The sequence below is a fragment of the Boleophthalmus pectinirostris genome, unplaced genomic scaffold, assembly GCF_026225935.1.
Source record: "Boleophthalmus pectinirostris isolate CB_2022bp ecotype Guang Dong unplaced genomic scaffold, ASM2622593v1 HiC_scaffold_2, whole genome shotgun sequence".
In the NCBI taxonomy this organism is placed as follows: domain Eukaryota; kingdom Metazoa; phylum Chordata; class Actinopteri; order Gobiiformes; family Gobiidae; genus Boleophthalmus; species Boleophthalmus pectinirostris.
The window spans coordinates 33839472-33866337 of record NW_026571152.1 but is presented as its reverse complement, the minus strand read 5'-3'; the positions used below and the strand labels follow the sequence as shown (position 1 = coordinate 33866337).

General features: G+C 37.4%; 1 protein-coding gene and 1 long non-coding RNA gene across 3 annotated transcripts in view; one reads left to right on the top strand and one right to left on the bottom strand.

The window, feature by feature from the left end:
- Positions 1–26866, top strand: part of osbpl5 (oxysterol binding protein-like 5) — a 65322-nt gene that overhangs the window by 2192 nt on the left and 36264 nt on the right. For both annotated transcript variants that reach the window (XM_055155785.1, XM_020931079.2), the window contains exon 2: positions 10430–10489. The gene's annotated coding sequence lies outside the window, so the exon portion shown is untranslated. The remainder of the gene's footprint in view (positions 1–10429; positions 10490–26866) is intronic.
- On the bottom strand, positions 1992–8471 carry LOC129409497 (uncharacterized). The gene is made up of 3 exons (XR_008632437.1): positions 8375–8471; positions 3036–6275; positions 1992–2952 (listed from the first exon to the last, which is right to left on the bottom strand). It is a non-coding gene; the product is annotated as an uncharacterized LOC129409497 (long non-coding RNA).

The following is a 26866-nucleotide window of genomic DNA, read 5'->3' as shown; positions in this document are numbered from 1 at the left end:
AACATTAAGTGCGCTAAAAATAGAGTTATAATTGGTTGAAATTGCTGCTTTGATTCTGTGCTATTTTAAGACTTAATCTTTACTCCAGACAGTCTACCTTTTACTAATCAGATGGAAGCTTTTAACAGTCTTTACCCGTAAGCCTATCAACTGGAACTGCAGATTTGCCCTACCTACAGCAAATGAGGCTAGAGTGATGAGGCAATGCTATGATGCTATTTTTTTTTTTTTTACCCCAGTGGCATTTATTTTTATTGCTGTTTTTGAAGGAGGAAACCACGGCAACAGATGTCTCGAGTTTAAGGCCGTGCTCGAAAGCTTCTTCGACTGGAGATTTGACCTTTAAAGAGGACAGTGATCCATTTTCAGCCACAGCTACTAAATTTTAAAGCGCGATATTGAAACCAAATCATAAAGCAGATTTATCCCCGACAATATCCACCTGCTTGTCTCCGTGGAGGTGTTATTGTTTTGCCTGGAATGTTCCGCGGTATGACTTTAAACAGATCCATCTAGCTTTGATTCGTTGTTGTGTTTCTTTTGCTCAAAAATACAATAATTCCTTCTGTGAATAGTGTCGACTTTCCACAGATCTGAACTGTAATGTACTGAAGTGCTGTAACCTGCTTGTCTCCCTCGTGATAGATAGGTTAAAGCTATACTGTGGAACATTCTAGACAAAGCAATAACATTTCCATGGAGACAAGCTGGTGGCGAACCCTTTACGCCAGACATGTCAAACTCAGGCCCACGATCTAATTATATTTGGCCTGCAAGATCATATCAAACATGTATTAGAGCTGCCCACCGGCTACAGATCGACTATAGAGACATTATTTATTTAAAATTTTTATTATGTTTTATTCTGGTTGTTCTGGATTCAGTGTTTAAGCAAAACTATTATTAAACATTTATTTGAATAAGAATTAACATTACATATCTCAAAAAAAGAGAAAACATGCAGATCTTGTTGACATTTTTCAATAAGTATTTAGTTTAGCTCACGACTTAGTCCCAGTTTTTAATTTTGGCCTCTGTGTTAGGTCACAATATTTATGATATCGACTTGAAATGGTCCATAAATAATCATGTGTATATTTTTAAAAACAAATTTCTTGGGAAGTTTCTTGTAACATAATGACATTTGAGCTGTTGGATGTTAATTAATTAACGTAACACTGTGTAACTCCGTGGAATTGAATATTGACATTTTTCACAGTATGACAGTAAACATTAGCCAGGCTCGTGTCACCTAGTGCATTTGCTCAATTTAATTTCTCTTCAGCGACCGTCGGAATACACTAGACGGTTTGCAAGAACACCAGAAACTGTAGACCGCGCACCGGCCAATCAGCGACGAACAGTGAACCCATAACGTCAAACTCAAGGAGTGTGTTGGCCAGAACCAACCCGAGTTGCGATAGCAGACTGTGTACGCTGTTCTCCTTTGGACTTCCTTTGTCAAATACAAATTTCACATTTTTTATTGCACCTTTAATTCCCAAGCTCATCTCGCAGAAACAACAATGATCACTGACAGACATGTTCACTCCCTGCTTTGTTTGCTGGCAATTACTTGGACATCACTGAGCGTTCTGGCACATTACACACGTCACAACCAAATAGCAGCGTTTGCTTAAATGAAAAAAGTAATCGCCTACCATCGAGTGAACGAATCCTAGTGATCTGGCGGTTTCCACGAAGTGAAACTGGCTGATGAATCATCTACTTCCATGGAGACAAGCACCAAGCCATATTACACATCTGATTCATGGAGAGGTGGGCCAGCTTATGGGAGAACACATATTTTTCATGGGATCGTTTTACTGTGGGAAAAAAAAAAAAAAACACATCTATAATTAAATAATCAGCAGGTTTAATGCCAGGGAAAGCAATCTCCATAGCATTTCTCCATGGATACAAACACACGCTGGATCTCTACCAGAAAAGTTACAACACACACCTTTAACTTCTATAACAATTTTCTTACCCAGTACTATTGCGTTTTTTTTTTTGCATCTCAGGTTTTAACAATAGAAAACACTTTAGTGGACTGTTCCTGCTTTAGAATTGCAGCATTATGAAGTCGTTTCAGTGTAACCAAGATGTGTTTTGTAGAACAAAATCACACTTCAAATGCGTTATTGTATTGTAACAGCCATAGAAGCTGGTAGTGAATTCTGATTTATTTTATAGTAGCGCGGAGAGCTCTTTAAAACTGGCATGGCTCAGGGAGGAGGAGGGTTTTGGAGGGTTTCTGGGTTAATGCTGCTCTGCTCTGAATGTGGCTCTTGGGCCCAGAGAGAAAATGCTTTTTACGTGCCTCTTTTGTGTCTGTTCCTTGCTCAAGTCTGTGCCCCAAGTTTTATTTAACGCGTCCATACTGCGCTATTTTCTGATCTATGCTGTAATGTTGTTTCCTCATTGCAAACAGACCTGGAGTTGTGTTTTGTTTCAATCACACGTTTAGAAAATACACCTTTGCTAGAATAATTTGAATCATTTCAGCCATGGAATTGCCATTTTGTATAGAACTAAAGCTTAGTGGTCGCTGTTAACTTGAAAACTACTGCTTCCAGAGCATTTTCAACGTTTGGAGAGGTAGAGAAACTGATAAGGAAAGTAGGGATGTAACAATAACCAAAGTATTGTGATATCGTATCGTCAAAGTTCTCACAATAATATCGTGGACCATCACAATATATCGAATTATATCGAAGTCTCTTTGCTTAAATTAAGAGTTATGGTGTTATGGAATCACTGGTCGGACCCAAATATGCAGAAGGAAAAAAAGTATTTTATTCACAAAACTAGTCTTGGCGGGGGGATAGATTCCAGGGGAGGCAGGACGGGTCCGGGTTGGCTGCAGATGGGAGGTCTGTGGAGATGGAGGCTGACTGGAGGCTTAAAGAAACTGGTGGTAACGGGATGAGGCTGGCTCCAAATGAAGTGCTGGGGATAGGACAAAATAAACGGGTAAGCATCAAAAAGCCTCTGGAAGTCTCGAAAAATCACAAAAAGCCTGAGTAGTTCACCACTGGGATGGGAACGATCTGGCACTGGAGAGCAGGTCAGCAGGTCTTTTATTGCAGGAGGTGATTACTTGACGAGGATCAGGAGTGGAGCTCAGCAGGTGAGTGATTGGGGTCCGTTCAGGAAAAACCAAATAGGGTAAGGAGAGAAAGAGCAGGGAAGGGAGGGGTAGGAGGGGCAGGATGAAACCCTCACATATGGTGCAGCAATAGCTAAAAAAAGACAGAAAACTACATAGACCATGATCCTTTGCTCCATTTCAGTGCAGACGACAAGAAGAAATAACAGTTCTAAGCACTTTTAAGTCTTAGTTCTTTGGATTAAGTCTTGTCAAGGCATTTTAAGAAGATAAAGTAGCATATTCACAGTTTTAGCTGTTTATCCTCCACAAAATATCGCAATAAATATCGTACCTTGAGATGTATATCATGAAAATATCGTCTGAGAGATTTGGATATTGTTACATCCCTAATCGAGCCTCCCCACCATATAGTGAGCTTTCCCACGATATCGCAATAAATATCGTAACGTGAGGTTCATACCGTGATGATATCTTATCGTGAGACTTGGATATAGTTGCACCCCTAAAGAAAAGGTTAGTCCAGGTTGGGACATGGAAACCCGACCGAAGTCTGACGGAAACTGGCGGGTTCGGACAAAATAAATATTTACAATTTATGTTTGGGCTCGCGTCGGACTCGGACACATTAACGCGTCAACTGTTTCCTGTTTACAGTAAAAACGACTCGCTTTGAGATTCTTAAGTGTTCAAAAGATCAGAGCACTGCACTTTTAGTTCAGATACAAGTCAAAACTGTGTTATTATTATTTGTGAAATGTGGTGCGATACTTCAGATTCATGTTTTTTAAAGCATAAGAAGCACAAGAAGTAGAGTCACTATTGTGAATCTGCAGCTTCACCTCGATCCGTGTGCTGTGTGGATGTAAACAAACACGCACGAGGAACTACTCTTGCCTTTTTACTTTTGAATAACGCCTCAAACTGGATTAACAGTGCGGTTTTGTGGACTGGATGTCATTATTTGCGGAGGATAATTTCTATGGATAATGTGGATGAGACGTTGCATTTTGAGTAATAAAGTCTTCTCTTTATTTTCGCTTTATCCCGAGTTTGTATTTTGCGTCTCTGTGTCCGTGAAAGGCCAGAAATGACACAATATCCCATGTGTGTCATTTGTAGGGCTGTGAAAATAGTGTGATTTTAATTGTGTCGGGTTTGAACACACAAATATCTTAATGCCTATGGGGCTCGGGTCAGATTCGATCACTGCTCTGTCAAACGCAGGCTGGGCTCGGACAGAAAAATTCGGTCCAATCCACGCGCTACTCCAGGTCTGTTTTTGATTCTAACAGACTTAAACCTCACAAGAGTTCATTTTGTGTCGTATCGGAGCTTTAATAACATCACATCCAACGCTTACAAAGCACCAAAACACATAAAATTACATTATAATAAATACTACTTGATCGATGGTGTATGTGGTTGTAGTCTCAGTCTTTTCTATCATGTTGGGTTTGAACATCCCACATAGTTTCAGTTTTTGTTTATTGCAGTTTTTCAGTTTATCTTCAACCACCTTCTGACCCTGGAGGCTTCCACCGCTGCAGAGCTACAAGTATTTTTAGAGTTTTAGAACCATCGTAAATTCCCCAGAATACAAACCGTTCCTGTTGGTACCTTTTTATCTCTGCTCAAATGTACCCACGGGTTTCAGAAAGACGAAAATGAAGAACGTTACTGTGGAAGTTAACAATTCAAAACAAGATATTCTGTCTTTTGAATGGTCCACTGTCCTCAAAATGGCCCCATATAAAAGAAAGCGTGAATGGAAATGCTCATATAAACCGTACAATAGGGGCTCTGTCAAAATGCTTGTAAACATTAATTTTTATTATAAGTGTTTTTTATTGAACAGCTTGGATCTTTTGAATAGTCTGTCAGTAAAAGCATTTGGTTTGGAGCAGAATAGTGTGATAATATTAAAAGTTTATGTTCAAGAAATTAATTAGACAAAAAATTTGATAAGAATCCTGATTTAAAAATTTAAAAGACCCATATTACACTATTTTCTGAGCTATGTTATAATGTTGTTTTCTCATTTTAAGCAAACCTGGAGTTGTGTTTGTTTTGTTTCATTCACAAATGTTTAACACACAAATCCCGTTCTTCTCTCAAGTAGAAAACACTCTGTTCCACCTTGTGATGTCATGTGATAATAAATGTTGTTCCTTCACTAGAATCCTCATGGATAATTTCACCGCTTTTTTCACTGAATTGCAAATCTATACTGAACAAAAGGTAAAAGGCAGCTGTTAATAGGGCTGCTCGATTATGGAAAAAATCATTATCACGATTATTTTGGTCAATATTGAAATCACGATTATTCAAACGATTATTTTTTTAGTTACACGATGCATTTATTCAGCATTTCTGTCTAAAAAACACATTGTTATTGATAATTTACGCAAAACTTTCAAATTGAAAATAAATATAGGCTACGAATATAACATTAGAGCAGTTTTGCGATGCATAAAACAAAAAAATAAAAAATTAAATATATTTGAACATGAAATAAGGCATAGAAAAATATAAATGTATCCAAAATAAACTATATATCCAGCTGTTCTACAAAAAAATGAAATAAATATAATTATTTATATAAAAAATTTGTATCGTATCAACTTGATTTTATGAGTTTGGAGATCGTTTAACACACAAATCGAAATCACAATCAAAATTCAATTAATTCCAAAGCCTTAGCTGTTAACTTGAAAACTATCACGTCATGACATCACAAGGTGGAATAGAGCATTTTTAGCTTTGGAGATGTAGACAGACTAATAATAAAGGATTACTCAAACATGTGAAGGAAACAAAACACAACTCCGGTATGTTTTTGGTGGAGGTGACAACATTATAACATAGTTTAAATGTCACAAGAGTCAATTTTGCGTAATATAGGATGTTTAAATACTCATAATGTTTCCGACAAAAACATCTCAAAATGTATCTGGTTTCTTCATGCTGGTTGGTTGACGTTGGTGGGCTGATTTCTTCGACAGTGGAGGGTGGTTTTCTGTGGTTAGAGAGTCAGGTGACTGGAGAAAGAGCTGGGTGTTTTAGGTTGCACTAAAAGGAAACTTGTGACACTGCTCGTCTTTGCCAGCACCGAGCAGCTCCTTTAACAGCACCACACCGCTGCAATGTATCAGCCCAGCTCCTGTTTCAAAACATGGAACGTTTGTTAAGAGATCGGATACAGTCAAATATTATATTAAGAAGGAGTCCGCTGCCTATTTGTCTTGATTTAGTTATTGCTCTGCCTAGAATGTTCCAACATCTAACGAACATTTATTATTATTATACGGGTGTTTCTGTTGCTCAAAAATACAATCAATTTCCTCTGTGAATACGGCGACTCTCCACAGATCTGAACTGTAATGTAGCCTACTGATATAAGATGCTATAATCTGTACTGTGGAACATTCTAGACAAAGCAATAATATTTCCATGGAGACATCAGGTGGTGGACCCTTCACTAGAAAAGTTGCGCAGTGCATCTTTAATAATAGTGTAGGGCTGAGCATCATTAAGAAGTTGCCGATACGATACATAGGCCACGATACAATGCATTTCTCCTTACATAGGCCACGATACGATACATATCTCGATACATAGGCCACGATACGATACATATCTCGATACTTAGGCCACGATACGATACATATCTCGATACATAGGACACGATACGATACATATCTCGATACATAGGACACGATACGATACATATCTCGATACATAGGACACGATACGATACATATCTCGATACATAGGACACGATACGATACATATCTCGATACATAGGCCACGATACGATACATATCTCGATACATAGGACGCGATACGATACATATCTCGATACATAGGACACGATACGATACATATCTCGATACATAGATACGATACATATCTCGATACTTAGGCCACGATACGATACATATCTCGATACATAGGCCACGATACGATACATATCTCGATACATAGGCCACGATACGATACATATCTCGATACATAGGCCACGATACGATACATATCTCGATACATAGGCCACGATACGATACATATCTCGATACATAGGTCATGATACGATACATATCTCGATACATAGGTCATGATACGATACATATCTTGATACATAGGCCACGATACGATACATATCTCGATACATAGGTCACGATACGATACATATCTCGATACATAGGACACGATACGATACATATCTCGATACATAGGACACGATACGATACATATCTCGATACATAGGCCACGATACGATACATATCTCGATACATAGGTCATGATACGATACATATCTCGATACATAGGCCACGATACGATACATATCTCGATACATAGGTCATGATACGATACATATCTCGATACATAGGCCACGATACGATACATATCTCGATACATAGGTCATGATACGATACATATCTTGATACAGTGCCCTTTCGGTTTGATACAGTTTAATAAAAATAAAAGCTAAATCATGGCTGTGATACTAAAAGTCTTTGTTAAACCATTTCTTGTGCAAAGATAGTATGAAACACACCCATTTTTTAATTTTTTTATTTTTATTTTATGTATTTATTTTGGGCAAGTAGAGATTTACATTCTTATACAATGAAATATATAACATAAGTGAAATCATAATAGAAATGAAAATAGCCACAACAAAAAATTTGCCCAAAAACAAGTGGGAAGATGGAAACTTGTTTATTTATTTCACCCCCACTCTTTGAATCTGACACAATGAGCTTTCTTTTGCATTTTTCAGACATTTTGAACTAAACTATATGAACTATTTACAATAATCATCAAAACAGTGAATATGTCAAATGTGTTGCATAAAAGAATTTCCTTCCTCTAAACAAGCAACTAGACTGTAGCTGTAACAAAAATAATTTAGTAAAATAGAACAAAAAAGTACTCTTGATATTTTTTGATATTTTTGCACACCCTTAGTCATGATACAAAAAATTCAACCTTACCGATACTTGATTACATTACCACAGTGAACATTAAACATTTTCCTTTTCTGGTAATAGAATACCAGTTTCCAAACACATAAAAAGTACAAAAAGGTAGTTGTTAAATTGAAAACTACAGAGCATTTTGAGCTTTGGAGATATAAACAGACTTATAATAAAGGGTTACTCAAACATGTGTGAATGAAACAACACAGTGTCCAACTTTCTAACATGACTAAAAGCTCACAAGAGTCACTTTTTGTGTAATATGGGAGTTTTAACTTACCTCTAACACTCTACAGTGTCTCTGCTTCTTTATCACTGTGCAAAGATAAAAAGACACACGTGCTTTGTGGTTATCTTAAAAGTCCTCCCCCTTTCACTGCTACAACTGAACAAAATGTTTGTGTTACTGATGCAGGACTTTCAGTATGAGCAGTGTTTCTCATGAATTTTTTTCAGACTGTGATGGAACAAATACTTTCTAGATCATTTTTTTTAATACAGTTTGTTATACATTTTTAAGCAGTATTTTGAACACTTTAGTTATTTTTTATGAGAATGAAGAAGCAACAAATTGAGATTTCGTTTTACCAATGTTTATTCCATGTTTTTTACTAGAATTTTAGACTATAGAGGGACGCTGATATAAGTAGGGATGTAACAATAACCAAAATGTCTTGATATTGTATCGTCAGAAGTCTGTCAATAATATAATGGGCCATCACAATATATCAAAATCTCTTGCTTAAATTCATTGTTATGGTGCAGCAATAGCTAAAAGAAACAGAGAACTACATATACAAAAATTCTTAGCTGTGTTTCAGTCAAATTTACACAATGAAATAACTGTTATTATGCATAACTCTTTGGTTTGTAACGACTAATTTGGATATCGTTACAGCTCCAGATATGAGTAACTGTTCTCTACTGTAGTCGCTCCATATTTATTTATAATGGAAGTTCAATGGCAATGGAAAAAAGCAACCTTATCTAGCCCCACCAGATCTAGTTGGCTGTTGATCAGAAGGGGTGCTGTCCCGGGTTGAACACAGGACAGTCTCTAGGGTGGAAAAATGGGATGAATTTGATATTAAAATAGTCTGGACAGAAATAGCTTAGCGTGCAGTGAGTTTGTGTTTGTTGTTGGAGAGTTGTCTGTAAATTGTAGTTTGCAAGATGCAGAAAAAATACTTAAAATTGTGCATTGCTTGTGTGTATAATGTAATGCATAAAATATAGAAATATAATAATACATATATCTATTGTGAGACTTTTGACGATATAATATCACAGTACTTGGGTTATTTTTACATCCCTAGTGAAAGGTCGATAAAATGTAATTGTGTTGATAAAAAGTGACTCTTATTACGGGCTTGTTTACATTAAAAATAATAGTTTTACTAATGTAAACAACACTTCTAATAGCGTCTAGCCAGTCTTCACACCTTCTGTTTGTTGGCTCTAATTGAAGCCACTGTAAAGGAGACCTTCCTCTGACCCTTTGGGAATCGTGCCAGCTCCAGAGCGCTGTAGTTTTGTGATTTGTCTGTTTGCTTCTGTAGCGTCTCTGTTCATACGCTGTACTGACTTATAACCAGATCATTATGTTTTCTTGACTCTTTGCTGTGGGCTTGTTTTCCTGTCAGCCCACAGAGTCTCTCTCAGTTCACTTCTTATTTAGGTTAGATCACACTCAACAGATAAGACTTGTTCTAATGCTCAGGGAAATTTATATCACAGGTTTTGTGTTTTGACTATTTGAAAATTCATAATCTGTTGTGTTTTATGTACTGAACACAGAAAACAGATAGATAGAGAATTATATGATGTTATTCAGTTTCTCCTTAATGCTTTCTGCACAGTGGTGTTGTCCATGTGGTTAAATGGACCGTGCAGAGCCTGCAGCTCCATCCTCTGGTGTCCTACACTCTTCTCTGGGTGTGTGTTTGTGCCCTGACTGAGCGTTAACTGTCTGTTTACTCAGTAAACATGCTGCCTCCATAGATTCCTAGACTCTTATCCTTAACACGGGCCTTCCGTTGACCCATTTTCACTGGTTGGTTTGTATTCATACAAACTGCCGGTGGCAGTGACTGTAGATTATAAAGTCAATAATGACGCTGAATGACAGCGCTGTGTTTGCAGGTGACAAACAGGGAGCTTATTTTGCCTGGGGAGATGTTCACAGCTCTCTGAGGACTGACAGGCTCCTCCCTCAGTGTCTGTGGTGTGACCAGGAGGAGCAAAGCAGAATCAGAGCCACGTACTTTGTTTGGATTTTACTGAAGTGAAAACTAAGTCCACACTAAAACTAACTGATACTGTTTTATGTGTGCAGGTGAGACGGCTGCTCCCCCGATCCCTCTGGATGTGGAGTCTGCTGCAGAGCAGGTGAAAGGTAAGCCCCGCCCCCTTTGTTGACGTGTGCCCCGCTCCTTTTGGGGCATTTGCAGTCTGTGGGAATGTTTCCTTTTGTCAGAGAGTCGTGACATGTGCCACTGGTGTGCCATGGTCCCACTGCATCACTAAGTCTGTCTCATATTCAGATTGTGGAAAACGATTCAGAAGTGTTCAGTCTGACAGAACAAAGTCAAGTGGATGTGACTTTAGATGTAGGCCTCTAAAAATAATTATTTCTACTTTTCTTTCAATATCTAACAGATATTTTGGGTAGGTGCTTTTTCTTAGTCCTGGTGGGGAACTCCTATTATTTTTCCTGTTCTATGATTAGATTTGAGCTGTAGAGAGAGGCATCTATAACTTATTATAGATACAGCCTCATTCTGCTATTTATGTACTGCAGTTATTTTAACCACATTACACATTTGCAATATTTTTTTTAGATAATTTAGCTTTAGAGTTAGTGTGTCAGTGTCATAAATTAGTTTAAATATTATCGTGTGTATATCGTCTATATTTTCTTAAGCAATACATCATAGTTTTAAATTAGTTATGGTGACAGGCCTATTTAGACCTGACCTGTTTATGTTGGCGTGTGGAGGTGAGACTGAATCTCCAGAGGAAACCGTCAGACGGAGCAGAGCAGAATCTGTGCTGTGAGTCTCTGGGTTTGAGGGAGGGACATGTTTGGGCTGCACAAGGACACATGGCACTAAAATTACACATTAGAGACAAACTCAAGCCTCAAACAGGACGTGTGCCCAGAGCTCAGGGAGATGTGTTTAGCTCTACTTTTTAATGACTAGTCTCTTTTCACCAGGCTGCTGTGGTCTGTTTTGTCTCTATCTGAAGTAGGCCTGTCACCATAATTACTATACGGACTTAAAGAACCAACTATTTTTTTTTTTTTTGTTAAACGTGCATTGTGTAACTTTTCTGGTGGAGGATCCGTCACCTGCTTTTCTCCATGAACACGTAATTGCTTTTTCTGGGATGTTTCGCAGTATGGCATTAAACCTTTCTATCATGGAGGCCAAGTTACAGGTCAGATCTGTGGAGAATCTGAGTTTTTCTAGGTATTTTTGAGCTTTGAATCCACCTGTAATTGAATAAATATCAGGCAGAGCTGTGTAATGTCATACTGTGGAACATTCCAGGCAGAGCAATGACATATCCTGATCAGAAAGTGACATAGTGCACCTTTAAATGTACATGTTTTGAATGTTTATGTTGTGTTTTCTTAAAATTTAAAATGTTCAAAAGAAGTAACTCTAACTTATTATTCAATATATGAAAGCTGGAACAGTATATTTTTAGGCTTAATGTTTATCATGTGTCAATTTTTGCAATAATGGGGAGTTGTTTGTTATTTTAGTTGTACAGTCGTGTCTCAGTATGACGCGGTTAACCTTTCACGGCCTCGCTGTTTCTCGAATTTTTGCATGTATTGTGTTCCTCCCCCTGCGTCCTGATTGGCTAAGGGACTGTAGACCATTGTCAATCAATCTCCTCCGTGCCGTGTCTCCTGTACGGTACAGAATGCGTTCAGCTTTCCAAGTTTACATAAATGTTGGATCTCTAGCAGTGTGATTCTGAAGTGCTGTACGTTTGCAAGTTTTCTCCCCGACAAAACCCACAATGTCGACGAAACCTTCTGCACCGACAAAGCCTCCTGCGGTCGCACCCAAAAGGCAGAGGAAGATGCAAACCATCACACAAAAACAAAAGGGAGAAGTTACGCGGCTGTAGGCGTCATTACGTAATAAATTAATCTTCAGTTCGTTACATAAAGAAGGAGGAAAATAACATGAGGACGACAGCAGCAATAAGTTTTAAGAAGGATGCAGAAAGGGTTGTAAGTGTCCTGTGTGAGAAAAGTGTATAAAGTGTTTTACAGCCTTAAGACATATATAATAATAAAGCTGACTATGCTGCGGATTTCGCCTATTGCGGGTTATTTTTAGAACGTAACCTTCGCGATAAACAAGTGACCACTTTAATACGATAAGATCTGAGCTGTAGAGGGTTGCATAAATTACTTTTATGGTGAATTATCAGGTCATATTGCAGTTTGATTGTTGCAGCTAATGATACTGTCAATTTAAATTATGATTTACTGGGATTATTCTGTTTTATTGTTATTGTATGAGAGGCATAAAGTAGTTTCAATAGTGTAATTTACTGTTACATCTCTCTGTAGCAATATATCGTGCTTTAAAATGTGTTATTGTGACAGGATTAATCTGAAGCATAGTCCATTGTAATGTTCTGTGTAACGTGTGCTGCTTTCAGACACGAAGTACATATGAAGTAATTGTCATAGAACAAGATACGGACTACTTTCGTTTTCCATTCTGCTCACAAACAATGACCATAATGTGAACGACAATCTCAGTGAACCAGTTTTTCTTGGCAGCTGTTGTAGATTAAATGTTGACCAATTTATAAATTCCCATGCGTATAATTTTATTGTAATGAGGCACACTATTGACGCTTTGCAGTGACGTCGTTCTGGGGGTGTTATACATGTGTCTCTAATCTTGACACTCCGCCGTCTGTTATAACGAGTACTTTTCAGATTGTTTGTTGATGTTTATAGTCTATTGAACATGAACGAAAATGCATTAACATGTTGGATAAAGCAAGAAAACTTGATTTATCTTGCTTGATTTTGATTTTATAATGGAGTCTATGGGAAGCGTTACCCAGTTGACATTTCGTAACATTTTCGGACGTCGTTCTTATTATAGAGGTGAGACTGTCCCCACATTATCATGACCTACTGCTGCCATTAAGATCCTTCCATTCCTGTCAGCAAATTTAAAATCTAGTGTAATTCTGTATAAATATGTGCGTTATCCAGTTGACGTCTGAAATGTTTTGAAGCTGAGTTCGCAATAAAACAAGACGATTCTTTCAAATATCCGGGTTGAACCTGAGCTGTCTCTTTTCAGATATCACTGCACAAAGGCTGCGGCTTCATTGTAGTTTTGAGTTTGTGACTTAGAGTGAACCAGTGGAGTTTTATGAGGGATTATCTAAGGCGTTACCCAGTTGACAAAAAATTTTGGACACATATGAAAGTATCTGGGCTGGGTATCATTAAGAAGTTGCCGATTCGATACACACCTCGATACCGTGAGCTTTCGATTCGATACGATATATTGCAAATCGATTAGATAGGGTTCAATAAAAATAAAGGCTAAATCATGGCTGTGATAATAAAAGTCTTTGTTAAACCACTTCCTGTGCAAAGTTCATATGAAACACAAACATTTTAATCATCAAAACTGTGAAAATGTCAAATGTGTCGCATGAACGAGTTTCCTTCCTCTAAACAATAATTTAGTAAAATATACCAGAAAATACTCTTGGCAATATATTGATACAGCAGCCCATGATATCGATACTGTATCATCACATTAAGCGATACGATACATCGATATTTCAATATTTTTGCACACCCCTATATGAAAACAATGAGCACAAACTTTTTTTTTTTAAGGACAACAGAGTATAACATTTAGAAAATAAAACAACAATCAACATTTAACAATTACAATATTCAGCATAAAACAAAGACAAAAACATAAAGCAACAACCACAACACCACAACAAATACAAATTTTTTATTTTTTTTTCCCATTTCCCCCCAACCACCCACACTGACACAAATTTGGCAAAATCAAATAAAATAAATGTGATAGTGCAACATAAATACATCGCTAGGCTCCCTAACATTGACACACTGTGGCCAATTCATAATTGAAATTCCTATTTGTCTCTCTTACTTTTTTTTAAAATTTATTTATTTTTTTTATTAGTCCCTATACTGAAACTAATATTTATTTTCACCATCATCATTTCCTGTCACAATCTCAAAGCATAACCCTAAAGGCATTTCTTTTTATGTATTATTATTATTACTATTATTACTATTATTATTACCACTACCATTATCACTATTACTATTATTATTATTATTACAACGATAATGTCTATTATTGTCTCTACTGCACAAACTTTTTACAACACTTCAGTCAGTCTTCTCTAAAATTTAGGCTGTTTTAGAAGCCAAACTTTTCCGCTCAGATATGGATTTTGGGGCTTTTAAATTAAGTGAAACTTTTAAATTAGAAAAGTGGACAACACAAAAAGGCTCTCTACATTTTTTTTGATTGTGGAAAAATCGATAATGCCATCAAATCACCTAATTTTGTCCAAAGAGGGGGTGATGGACCAATGTAAAAACTATAAATGCTTCACAGGAAATAGTTGTACTCTTGATAAATACATCTGAAATTACACCTACTCTTAATTATAGAGCCACTTCCAGTTCCAGCTAAGTTACTTCTTTATGTACAGACAGTGTTCATATAAAGGTCAGATTAAAGCCTCAGACAGAGCAGAGCCTAAAGTTAACATCACACAAACACTGTATTTTCCATTAGTGCAGTGTTGTTTTTTCATTTTAAAACACATCTGCGCTCGCAGTCATGCAGGAAACTGTGACTTAACTCCTCATTCATTCTGTTCATTCAATTGTTCTTTGCCAGACAAAATGTCACCGAAATAGACATCGCACTTACCGTAAGTTATGCCAAAGTAAAACTGCAGCAGAGGCGAAGAACTTAAAAATACTGCTTATCTCTGGCAACTACATTGCACTAAATTATACATACTTTTCCTCTGGTCTCCCACTGTGTTGCATTGTGCTTTAATTAACACTTGTAATTATGTCACGAGTTATTTTTGCTGTTTGGTTTCTGCTCAAATATGGATAGGCTGTGCAATTATTCAAATTTAAATCAGGATCGTGATTTAGTCTTTTGTCTTTGTCAATGATCAGCTTGGTGTTTTTAGTGAAGAGGTCCACAGCCAGTCAGTAAGAGGATGTGGTCTGGAGCAGAGTTCACACTTTGTAGGAAGAAATTATAGTTGTATTTTTGGCAATGAGTAACCACAGTTATAGTTTAGTTCTGGAAATGTCTTTTTATAACCATGTTTATTTGTTTTAAAAGGTTGACCGTGCAGTTTTCTAGTGGGGGGGTCCGCCACTTGCTTCTCTTCACGGAAATGTTATTGCTTTGTCTAGAATGTCCCGCAGATTGACCCTAAACATATTTATTTCCGTGGAGACAAGCCTACAGTGCTACCGGGCCAAGTTACAAGTCAGATCTGTGGAACGGCGAGCTCACTCTTGCAGATAGAAACAGAGGGAGGACCCAAAATGCAGGACTGCTTTAAAGTATTTAATAACAAATCCCCCAAAAAATCCACAAAATCCAAAAATATAAACTAAACTTTCATGAAAGAAAAAGACACTGACAAAGACCCAGAAAATGGCAAATACAATGGACCAACAAAGGGCAGAGAAAAACACAGACAGGAAGTAAAACTGAAACTACAAACAGACAGGACTAACATCAAAATAAAACACCAAGGGCACACAACACTAAAGGAAAAGATCCACCAAAATAAGCAAAAAACATCAACTACAAAACATGAACCACGACACACTCACTGTAGGAACACATGTGTCTCCGTGTGTTTTCGAGCTATAAAACACCTGCAACTGAATAAAAGCACCACAGACGAGTTTAAGGCCATACTCTGATGATAATATCTCCATGGAAACAAGCTTGTGGTGGACCCCGGCGACCAGAAAAGTTACGTAGTGCACCAGGGATGCACCGATACCACTTTTTTCAAAACCGATATGAGTATAATCATTTCTGTACTTGTCGATACTGAGTGCTGATACAGATACTTTAACCCCCACCTCCATGAACACACACCGAGTAAGTTTACATGCACATCAGTATCCTGGTTATTATCCAAATCCCGGTCATGGAAGTATTTGGGATATGCTGTTTACATGCACGCTGATCAAATGTACTATCCTGGTTTCTTGACATAGTCTTACAAATGCACAAGCACAAACGTTATATGCAGAGAAAACAAGAAATGTGGCTGTTTGCTGCAGATGTTCCAGTCAGTGGGAGCAGGTAGTGGGTGCTCTTGGAAAAAGGATCAAAACTTTAAACACAACCAAGTAGGGATGGGCATTCGATGAAATTTTCTTAATCGATCGTCGGAAGAATTAACGATCGATTATCAATTAATCATTAACGTTTTTATATTAAAATCATCATTATTATTACTATCTGCACTACTAATCTGCATAAATAAATTCAACTTTACGACATATAAACCGTAACGACACTAGAGCCACATCAATCCGTTTTAGATTATATTGTGTTTAATTCAGTTTTGCGCAACTCTCACAGAAACAAAACTTAAAACCGCATCGCTAATTTGCATAAACTCAGCGAAGATAAAACTACAGCTCTTGTGTCGCTGATGCGGTCAATTTCTGTAGGATTAAAAGACATGACTCAGGTGAATACAGGTTAGTGTGACCATATTTGCGTTTGTCAAAACCAGGACACCGTACGGGGGAGGGAGGTGGGGACTCGTCATTGACATTGCGCGACTCTCACCAGGTAAAGCTTTTTCCCACTGGACACAGAAACATATGTGCTGCTTTGTTCACTGTGCACAAGGACTCACACTTGTCCCGAACGCAACGGAAAGCATGGAATTTCTTGTATAAGTCATCGTTAAATACGCATTTGTGCTTCGGTACGCTGCAGACTGACCGACTGTTTGTGTTTGCTCGCTCCTTCTGATGCAGAGAGACACATGTACGGATCCCTGTTTGGTCACGCTACACACAGCAACCTACATTCGATTTGTCGATTAAAATTAACATAATCGATGAAATTCTTAATGATCAATTATCGATTAATCGATTAATCATGCCCATCCCTACAACCGAGTCCAGGCACTCCAAAGAAGTAAAAATCGCACAAGGAAACAATAAAGAAAAGTTATATATTTAATAAACCAGGAAAAATACAAGCAACCATGATATTATAATGTGTTTAATGCAGCTTTGAGCACATTTGTTTACGTTTTACAGAAACTAAACGTAAAACTGCATGGCTCATTTGCATAAACTATAAGCGCTGAAAGAACAGCTCGCTCCTTGTGCTCTGATGCAGTTCAGCTTCTGTCGGACTAAATGACACGACTCAGTGGAATATGAGTGTTCTTACTGTGACAGAGGGATGTGCTGCTGATTGTGAGTCTGTTTTGTGGGTATATCGAGCTGGAGATGGTTCATGTTAAACTTTTCAGAGATCATACGTGCGCAGGTCGACAGTCATTTCACTCATGTACTGTCACTTTATTTATCGCGCTTTCTCATAACCGCGATACTGGTTTACCGAGATACTGCGTAATACGTCATGTAATAGTGGTATCGGTGCGTGGTATCTTATCGACAAATGTTTAAAAAGTACGAGTATAAGGAAGTACTAATACCCGATACCAGCATCGTATCAGTCAGGGACGTAATGATATCTAGATTCCTCAGTTCGATATTTTCATGATATACACCTCACAGAACGATATTTATTGCAATATTCTTCTTTTCTGTTATTTTTAGCTATTGCCACACCAAAACTATTTATTTAAGCAAAGAGACCTGGTCCACGATATTATTGTGAGATCTTTGACGATACAATATCACAATATTTCAGTTATTGTTACATTTCTAGTATCGGTGCATCCCTTTAGTGCACTTTTAATAAGACAAAATCAAATTGAATCAAAAATTGAGATGAGTATGAGGAAAACTATTGTGTTTTTCAGCCTTAGTCTTTCCTTTTATAATGGTGTGAATGCTGGACCTGCCTATAGACTAATGGGCATACAGACGGACTATAGGAGGAGCTGTGCAAATGAGCTCCGACAATGACAGTGTAGCTTCAGATGGTGCTGCTATAATTACGCAGACTCATTTCTACCATTTTGCTTCTTTTCAGCTCCTCCTCTGCAGTCTATTATTCCCTCCACAGAGACCATGAAAGGGCTCGGTCATGGTGGAACTAGGTCTTTAAATTGATGAAATGGAAGCAGCCATAAGAGAATCTAATTTGCATAGCTCCTGTAAAGAGTTTAAGATTTATTGAGATACGTGGGCAAGACCTGTTTTCTCCCATTTATATTATTGCATAGAACGAGGACATTGTAGTTTCATAGACCCTTTAAAATGCAAAATGAAATGTAGATGATAACAGACTTTCACTGATGAACTGACAGCATATCTAAATGTTAATGGTCTGAAGTTTTTATAACAAAAACTAAACAGTTTTTGTAATAAAAAGATTTTTGAAGTTTGAAGGTAGAAATGTAATTTTAGTTGCTTTGCTGTTTCTAAGGATAGGAAAAATACTACAGCTGTCTCGTTTTTATCTTTTACCTATCTCATAATTGCCTATTAAATAAGCAAATACTGTGTTTCAGACTGTAAGTCACTCTGGAGTATCTCAAGTCTCACCAGCCCAAAAATATGTAATGAGGAACAAAAAAACATATATAAGTCACAGCAGATTATAAGTCACACTTTTTGGGGGAAATTTATTTGATAAAATCAGAGACCAGGAACCGACATTTCATCTTGAAAGTCAAGTTCTAGTAATTACAATAGAACAGAGAACAACAGACTGTTAACGTCACAGATTAACAGTTCTTCAGATAAACTATAACATAAACAACAGAACAGAACAAGTTTACCAAACTCTTCATCTCACTCCAAATCACTAAATCCATTGAATTCTTCATCCTCACTTCTGAGCAACTCCACGACCTCCAGAGGTAAACGGAGCGTCGCTTCCTCTTCTGCGTAGCTGTTATCAGAGACGGCATTCCCGTTAGAATTATTCCGGCCTTTCTGAATCCCGACAGGATGGTTTCAGTGTCACTGAAGTCCAGACTTTGTCGATGCATCCAGTGACTTCCAGGAAAGTTGCATGGTGCATCCTCCCAGTTGTCATAAGTTTCTCACTCCAAAATTTCTTTCTGCTGCTCGATTACCGTTTTCTGCTGAATATGTCACTATCTGCAGCAGGACAGCGGCTTTTTCTGCAGGAGACATGTGCAGTAGAGCCAAGTGACAGTGGTACATGCAGTGGTACAGGAGGTACAGGAGTACTAGTAGTAGCAGATACTGACACGCAAGCCTAGAGCGCCCCCTCGCGGCTGTCAGTGTGTGAAAATTTTAATATATAAGTCGCACTGGAGTATAAGTCACTGGACTTATTATTCATTTATACACTTGGAAGAGAGAAACACAATTTCGATTCTTCATATATTTCATACGAAGAATTGACAATAAACGTTGTTGAATATGAATTTGAATAAACACATTTTCACCAGCGTTCAAGGTCGTGTTTTAGTGTTTGGTGTTCAACAATAAAGTGAGAGTGACTAAATGAAAAATGACTAATGCTAGCTAGCTTCTGACTGTAATGTTATTTAAGAGGAATCTGAATACAGCACAAAATAAAGCTGTGCAATGAATTGAATTTTGATCATGATTTAAATTTGTGCGTCAGACTCAAATAATTAAGTTGATACTATTAAAGCTTAACAAAGTTTATTTTGGGATATTTTTTACATAAATGAGAATATTTATTTAATTTTTTAAATATGGAGATTGTACAACAGCTGGATATATAGTTTATTTTGGACACATTTATGCTATTCCTATGATATTATTCTATGCCTTATTTCATGTTCAATGTATATTTTATTCATTTTATGTTTTATACATAAGCAAAACTGCTCTAAGGTTCATATTTGTATCCTATATTTATTTTCAGTTTTAAAGTTTTGCATGCATTATCCATTTGAGAGAGAGAGAAATGCTGAATAAATGCATTGCGTAACTAAGAAAATAATAGTTTGAATAATTATTATTTCAATATTGACCAAAGTAATCGTGATAATGATTTTTTTCCCCATAACTTGCCCTAGCACAAAACACCTCGCATGTTGTAGTTCCAGCTGTGTCATTTCTTCATGGTCCGATTGTGTTAAAATAAAAATCAGATTAAAGTCTAAGTTCAGTAACAGAGCTTCAGACAGAGCAGAGCCTCCAGTTAGCGTCACACTCTGAGAGAATGTTGAAGACCAGCTGGAATATATCAATAGATGACGCACATTAAGCACAGATTCCACTTGTTGACAGTATTCTCGCCTTGGCTTACTTCAGTATTTTGCATGTGCCTGTTCTGACTCCAAAGCAGCGTTTTATTCAGTGTTTATTCAGTGTTTTCTGTGGGCTGGTTCAATCGCCGTCAGTATTTTCACATCGAAGTCATTGACAGTCACAGCGTCCTCTGGCTATTGGCTTTTCCACAGGCGGCCGTTTGTCATGCATCTAGATACAGAGTGTTTGTGCACAGAATGCCCACTCTTGGCACCACTGCTGGGCCCTCTTCTCTCTGCCCGCTCTGTCCGCTCTGAAGAGGCTCTGCTTAAGGCTAAGGTCTACAGCCACATCTGGCCCACATCCAACAACAGACTGCCAGCTGGCTCTGTCTGGTGAACAGGTCTGACGTGGTAGCAGTGTGGGTAGGGACATGTACCGCAATGCAATGACCTCCATAAAACTGTAATACACTTTATGCTTGTGAAATAGTATTAAGATTATGGTTGTATGATTTTATAGGGGAAAAAGCATAAAAATAAAAGAGCATCAAGGAGGATTTTTCCTGTTGAGGATTGCCATTACATTTTTGTATGTTTATGGTCCTATATTATGCAAAATTGACTCTTGTAATCTTTAAACCAAGGTAGAATGTGGTTACCTTATCAAAAACATACTATCTGGAGTTGTGTTTTGTTTCAGAAATCAGATGGAAAGTTCCCCTGGCTGGAAGATCCCTAAACTGGAAAGTCGATCTGAATTGTACCCTTTATGTTAGTTAATCTATACACATATAAATAAAAAAATATAAAAATTTTGCATATATTTATATAATTATCATTATATATATTGTATTAATTACACACGCAAGTTGGAATGTAGCTTTCTGAGTTTCTTGTGTTGCGCTGCTTACAAATTATGTTCATGGCAGGTAAGGAAATAATTAATATTTCTTCCCAAATCAACAGTTAGATGCTATAGGACATGGGGAACAAGAAAAAAAAATATATTTAAAATACAATTTCATAGTAAATTTCTGTGAGCAAATTAGAAATTAAATTATAAATTATATTGATCTGACGAAGTGAAAAAAATGTGTGCCGCTTCAGGAAGATCGGTAAAATGACTTAAACAAAGCCCGACATTTGGTCTGGCTACATTCATTTCATTTTATTATGACATAGAAGCTGATTGTGCGTGCATGATGCGGCCGAGTAAAGACCAGCGAGAACGACCTCCCTCTCCGGGCACAGCAGTTACCCGTGTGCCGCCCAAGAGAAGGGAGCGCCCGGAGGGAGGAGGGGGATGTTCCTGCCAATGGGACACTCGAGCTGGAACTTTCAAGCCAGGGGGATGTTTGAGCTAGGGTTCTTTGTTTCATTCTGTTTACATCTCCAAAGCTCAAGATACTCTGTTCCACCTTGTGATGTCATGAAGCAGTAGTTTCAAGTTAACAGCTACATATTAGAGTTTGTTCAGTAGTAGTTTGGCAACTCCAGAGCTGAAATCATCAAAATGATTCTTGTGAAAGTGTACAGAGTCATACACTTCCTGTATTTCTACACAGCATCACAAGGTGGAACATGTGTGAATGAAACAAAACACAACTCCGGATATGTTTTTGATGAGGAAACAATATAATAATAATATAGATCAGAAAACTGCATAATATGGGCTCTTTAAAAATAGGATCTTGCTCAGAGCGCACATCGTAAACAACTCCAGGAACATGAACATTTGAGAGGAGAGACTGAAATACGAACTGATAAACTATTAGAATCATGCATTTCAGAATAGTTTGAGTTGAATGTTTGTGGACAACTACACAAAATCATTCTATAAAAAGAGAATATTTTGGTCTTTGCACCACTCGTAATTGCAATTTTGTTCATTTACTGATTAATTCTGCAGCCCTGTTGAGATTAGATGTTATCATTAGATGTATTTCCCATTGTATTACACTGTGAACAGATTCTCACCAAGCCAAGGACTTCTTTCTGTGCAGAATATTCGTGCAGACAGCAGTCCTAAAACAGCAACTGTGCTTCAAGGCTACAGGGCAGTTCTTACGCAAAATATAGCGTCACCTCTGAAAATCCCAGAATAGAACAGCTCCGCCACACAGCCTCCCCCGTAGACTCAGAATCTCTTTTTGAGTCTCCTGTTTTAAACCTTTCTACCCTCATGGAGACCAAACCAGACAGATCTGTGGAGAGGCGACGCCGCTCACAATCAGAATGTTGTTTTTTTTGTTATTTTTGAGCTATAAAACCGCCAGTAATTGGATAAATGTAAAGTAGAGCTGTTTTATGTCACACTGTGGAATATTCCAGGCAGAGCAGCGGCATCTCCATAGAAACAAGCAGCCGGAAAAAGTTTCACAGTGCAATTTTAACTCTGAAACTGGTCTTTTTCTTGCCTCCTGCTCATAATTTTATCTCGCTGGGTGTGTTTTCACAGTTGACCACTCATAATTTATGACAATTTCAGGCTATTTTTGGTCCAAGCTTCTAAACTAGGTAGAATTATGTGTTCAAAATAACTGGGGAAAGGTGGTACAGTCTAGTCTAGTCACGGCAAATACTGTAGTACTAAAACCAGAACTAAACCAGGTCTAAACCAGATCTAAAACCAGCACTAAATCATGTCTAAACCAGGACTAAACCAGAACTAAAACCAGGACTGAACCAGGACTAAAACCAAGACTGAACCAGGACTAAACCAGGTCTAAACCAGGACTAAACCAGGTCTAAACCAGGTCTAAACCAGGACTAAACCATGTCTAAACCAGATCTAAACCAGGTCTAAACCAGGACTAAACCAGGTCTAAACCAGGACTAAACCAGGTCTAAACCAGGTCTAAACCAGGTCTAAACCAGGTCTAAACCAGGTCTAAACCAGGACTAAACCAGGTCTAAATCAGGACTAAACCAGGACTAAACCAAGACTAAACCAGGTCTAAATCAGGACTAAACCAGGACTAAACCAGGTCTAAAACTGGACTAAACCATGTCTAAACCAGATCTAACCCAGGTCTAAACCAGGTCTAACCCAGGTCTAAACCAGGTCTAAACCATGTCTAAACCATGTCTAAACCAGGTCTAAACCATGTCTAAACCAGGTCTAAACCAGGACTAAACCAGGTCTAAATCAGGACTAAACCAGGACTAAACCAAGACTAAACCAGGTCTAAATCAGGACTAAACCAGGACTAAACCAGGTCTAAAACTGGACTAAACCATGTCTAAACCAGGTCTAAACCAGGACTAAACCATGTCTAAACCATGTCTAAACCAGGACTAAACCAGGTCTAAACCAGGTCTAAACCAGGTCTAAACCAGGAAACCAGGACTACATCTTAATTAAAGATTATTGGAGTAGTTTACAGTATATAATTGTAGACAAGAAACTTTTTGCTTTTAAAATACCTTGACAAGACGAATCATTACTGTCATAATCACAAGAATTCAAGTAAAAAACATATTTCTTCAAGTTGTCTGCACTGAAATGAATCATGGGATATGTAGTTCCTTATGTTTTTAGCTGTTGCTTCTATAAAATAATGCATTTAACCAAAGGAACTTGTAATTTGATATATTTTGACCGCCCTCAATATTATTGTGAGACTTTTGACAATATGATATCAGGATGTTTCAGTTTTTGTTACATCCCTGTGTGAAACATTCCAGACAAAGCAGTAACATCTCCATGAAGAAAAGCATTTCACAGACCCTCCACCAGAAAAGTTACACAATGCACCTTATGTATGTTATGTATGAATATATTGTGTCAGTGCCATAATTTTGTTTCAGTGTTGTTGTTTATTTATAGTAGTATTCTTTTTTGTTATGGTGACAGGCCGAGTACTGTACATGTTGTGTGTTATTTAGGTCATATGGTCATCTATTATTACTGGTTGGTTTACGACTCGGGGGGTCCCCTCTTAATCTGTACCATCATCAGAGCAGCTGCCTCAGAACTGTGCCAAAGCTCTCGCCACATACAGTGATCTTACATCCGCCGTGTTGTGTTACGGGGATTTGCTTTGTATTGTAAAGTGCAAAGAGTTCGGCTGGTAAAGCATGGCTCTATGATAATCGCTGTATTTACACACTCACCCATGCAGTTAAACCATCTGCTACATATCTATCTTGACCCATATCTTATGACTGTGATACGCAGATACAGAGGATGGGATCAGCCTAAGAGCATTTTCAATATGTGATAATACATGGCTCTGGTGGTACAAACAAAGTATCGAAACTAGATACCGTACTCATTTAAGTGACCATCTGTACTGAAAAAAAAAAGGAAAAAAAATCACATAACTGGACAGAATTTGACAATTTCATCTATGGCTGGGTAATATGGACAAAAAATGTTATTTAATATTTTTTTGCACATACTGGACAGTTACGATTTTAATAGATTTTAATCAAATCAGGGACTGCTCGTCTTTCAAACGATGGAAGCTCTTTACCTTTTCTTTCTGTTCTTATGCTGTTATTGAAGAAATTGTGAACTGCACTAGTTACATTTGTATAAATATCACAATATTGCACAATAACCTGCTGTGCAAGTAAGAAAGTCAGGAGGAATCCTGTTTTATAATAATGCTTGATTTATGATTTTGCAATTTCTTGTTTATAACCCAGAATTAATCAAATTAATTTGATTGATTGCTCAGTCCTAGTTTCATTTTGAGTTTTAGCAAAAATAATGTAAGACCACGTGGTATAATAAACAAATAATGTTATCAGGGTTTCCACAGTCATGGAAATCCTGGAAAAGTCATGTAAATGTAAATGTAAATTTTCCAGGCCTGAAAAATCCATGGAATTTTGTAAATTCAATGAATGTGTTGGAAAAGTCATGGAGTTTTAGAATCTCTTTCACAAAACTACAGCGTTTTGTTAAGTTATCATTAAACTATGATGATTATTTCTGAACGTCTGCGCCTTTTGTTTAAAAGAGACGACAATAAATGCACTGACAGTATTTTAAATGTAAAAAAAACTATAATACCAAACCATAAGGTGAGTGGAAAGGGTTAACATTTTATATTTAGCCCTAAACATTGCTAAATTCGACATTCTAGGGTGAAGTAAAGTCATGGAAAATTCACTTTAGGTCATGAAAAAAACATGGAAAAATTCAGAAATCTTGTCAGTGAAAAAGAGTGGGAACCCTGTATTATTTTATGGTAAAAATTTTAATGTTGCCTACAAATTACTTTTAAAATGATAATTTTCGTATAAAAATGAGTCTTGAGTACCCAGTCTATTTTGTACTATCATGACAACACTACCAGGAAGTAATGTTGGCCTCGCTGTCAAGCAAGATTGTTTATTGGTAGTTTTTTCAGCACTCATGACCAAAAAATATCTGACCTTTATCTACAGAACAATACCAGGCAAGCTTTCGGTTCTGGTTTTGTTATATTTTACTTTGCAAAAGTCTGATGCCTTTCTCATGCAAAGTGCACGTATGTAGGAGTGTTGTGGCCACGGTCTAGTATCAGATCAGACCTCAATTTGACCTCAGCCCTTCGCCTCAAACTCATTGTAATAACATTTTAAATCAATATGTGCTTAAACTAGGCCAGAGCCGCAGCCGATCAATAAATGTGTTTAACTCTGACATTTTCCATTCAACTTACAATGGTTTATTTAATGGACCCATATTACAGTATCGTTGCTTCCTCATCAAAAACATACCTGGAATTGTTTTGTTTTGACTCAGTTCTTCTCTCAAACAGAAAACACTCAGTTCCACCTTGTGATGTCATGAGGAAGTGCTCCACTGTGTTTTTAAACTCCATACACCTTCACTAGAATAATTTCGTTAGCCTAATAGTATAGTTGCCTAAGTCATATTTGAACGTAACAAGAAAAAACACATTTTAAGGAAGCACATTGGTATTTTTATTGATATTGTATAGAGATGACTAAGGCAGGCAGCTGAGGACATAAGCAATAATAAGGCAGGATGATGCAGCAGTGGTAGGAGAGTAAAGTTAGGCAGATATCACAGTTTGGCCAAAAAATGACTTTGACAAATATGGCAATTATGCTATTAGGCTGTAATTTGGATAATTTCAGATCTGGAATTGCCAATCTCTACTGAAATACAGTTAAAAATTTGTCACAATATATCAAATTACAAGTTTCTTTGCTTAAATGTATTGTTTTATAGTAGCTACAGCTTATAAACATCGGGAACTACATATCCCATGATTCATTTCAGCACAGACAACATGAAGAAATGTTTTTTACTAGAATTTTTGGGATTATGATGGTAATAATTCACACCAAA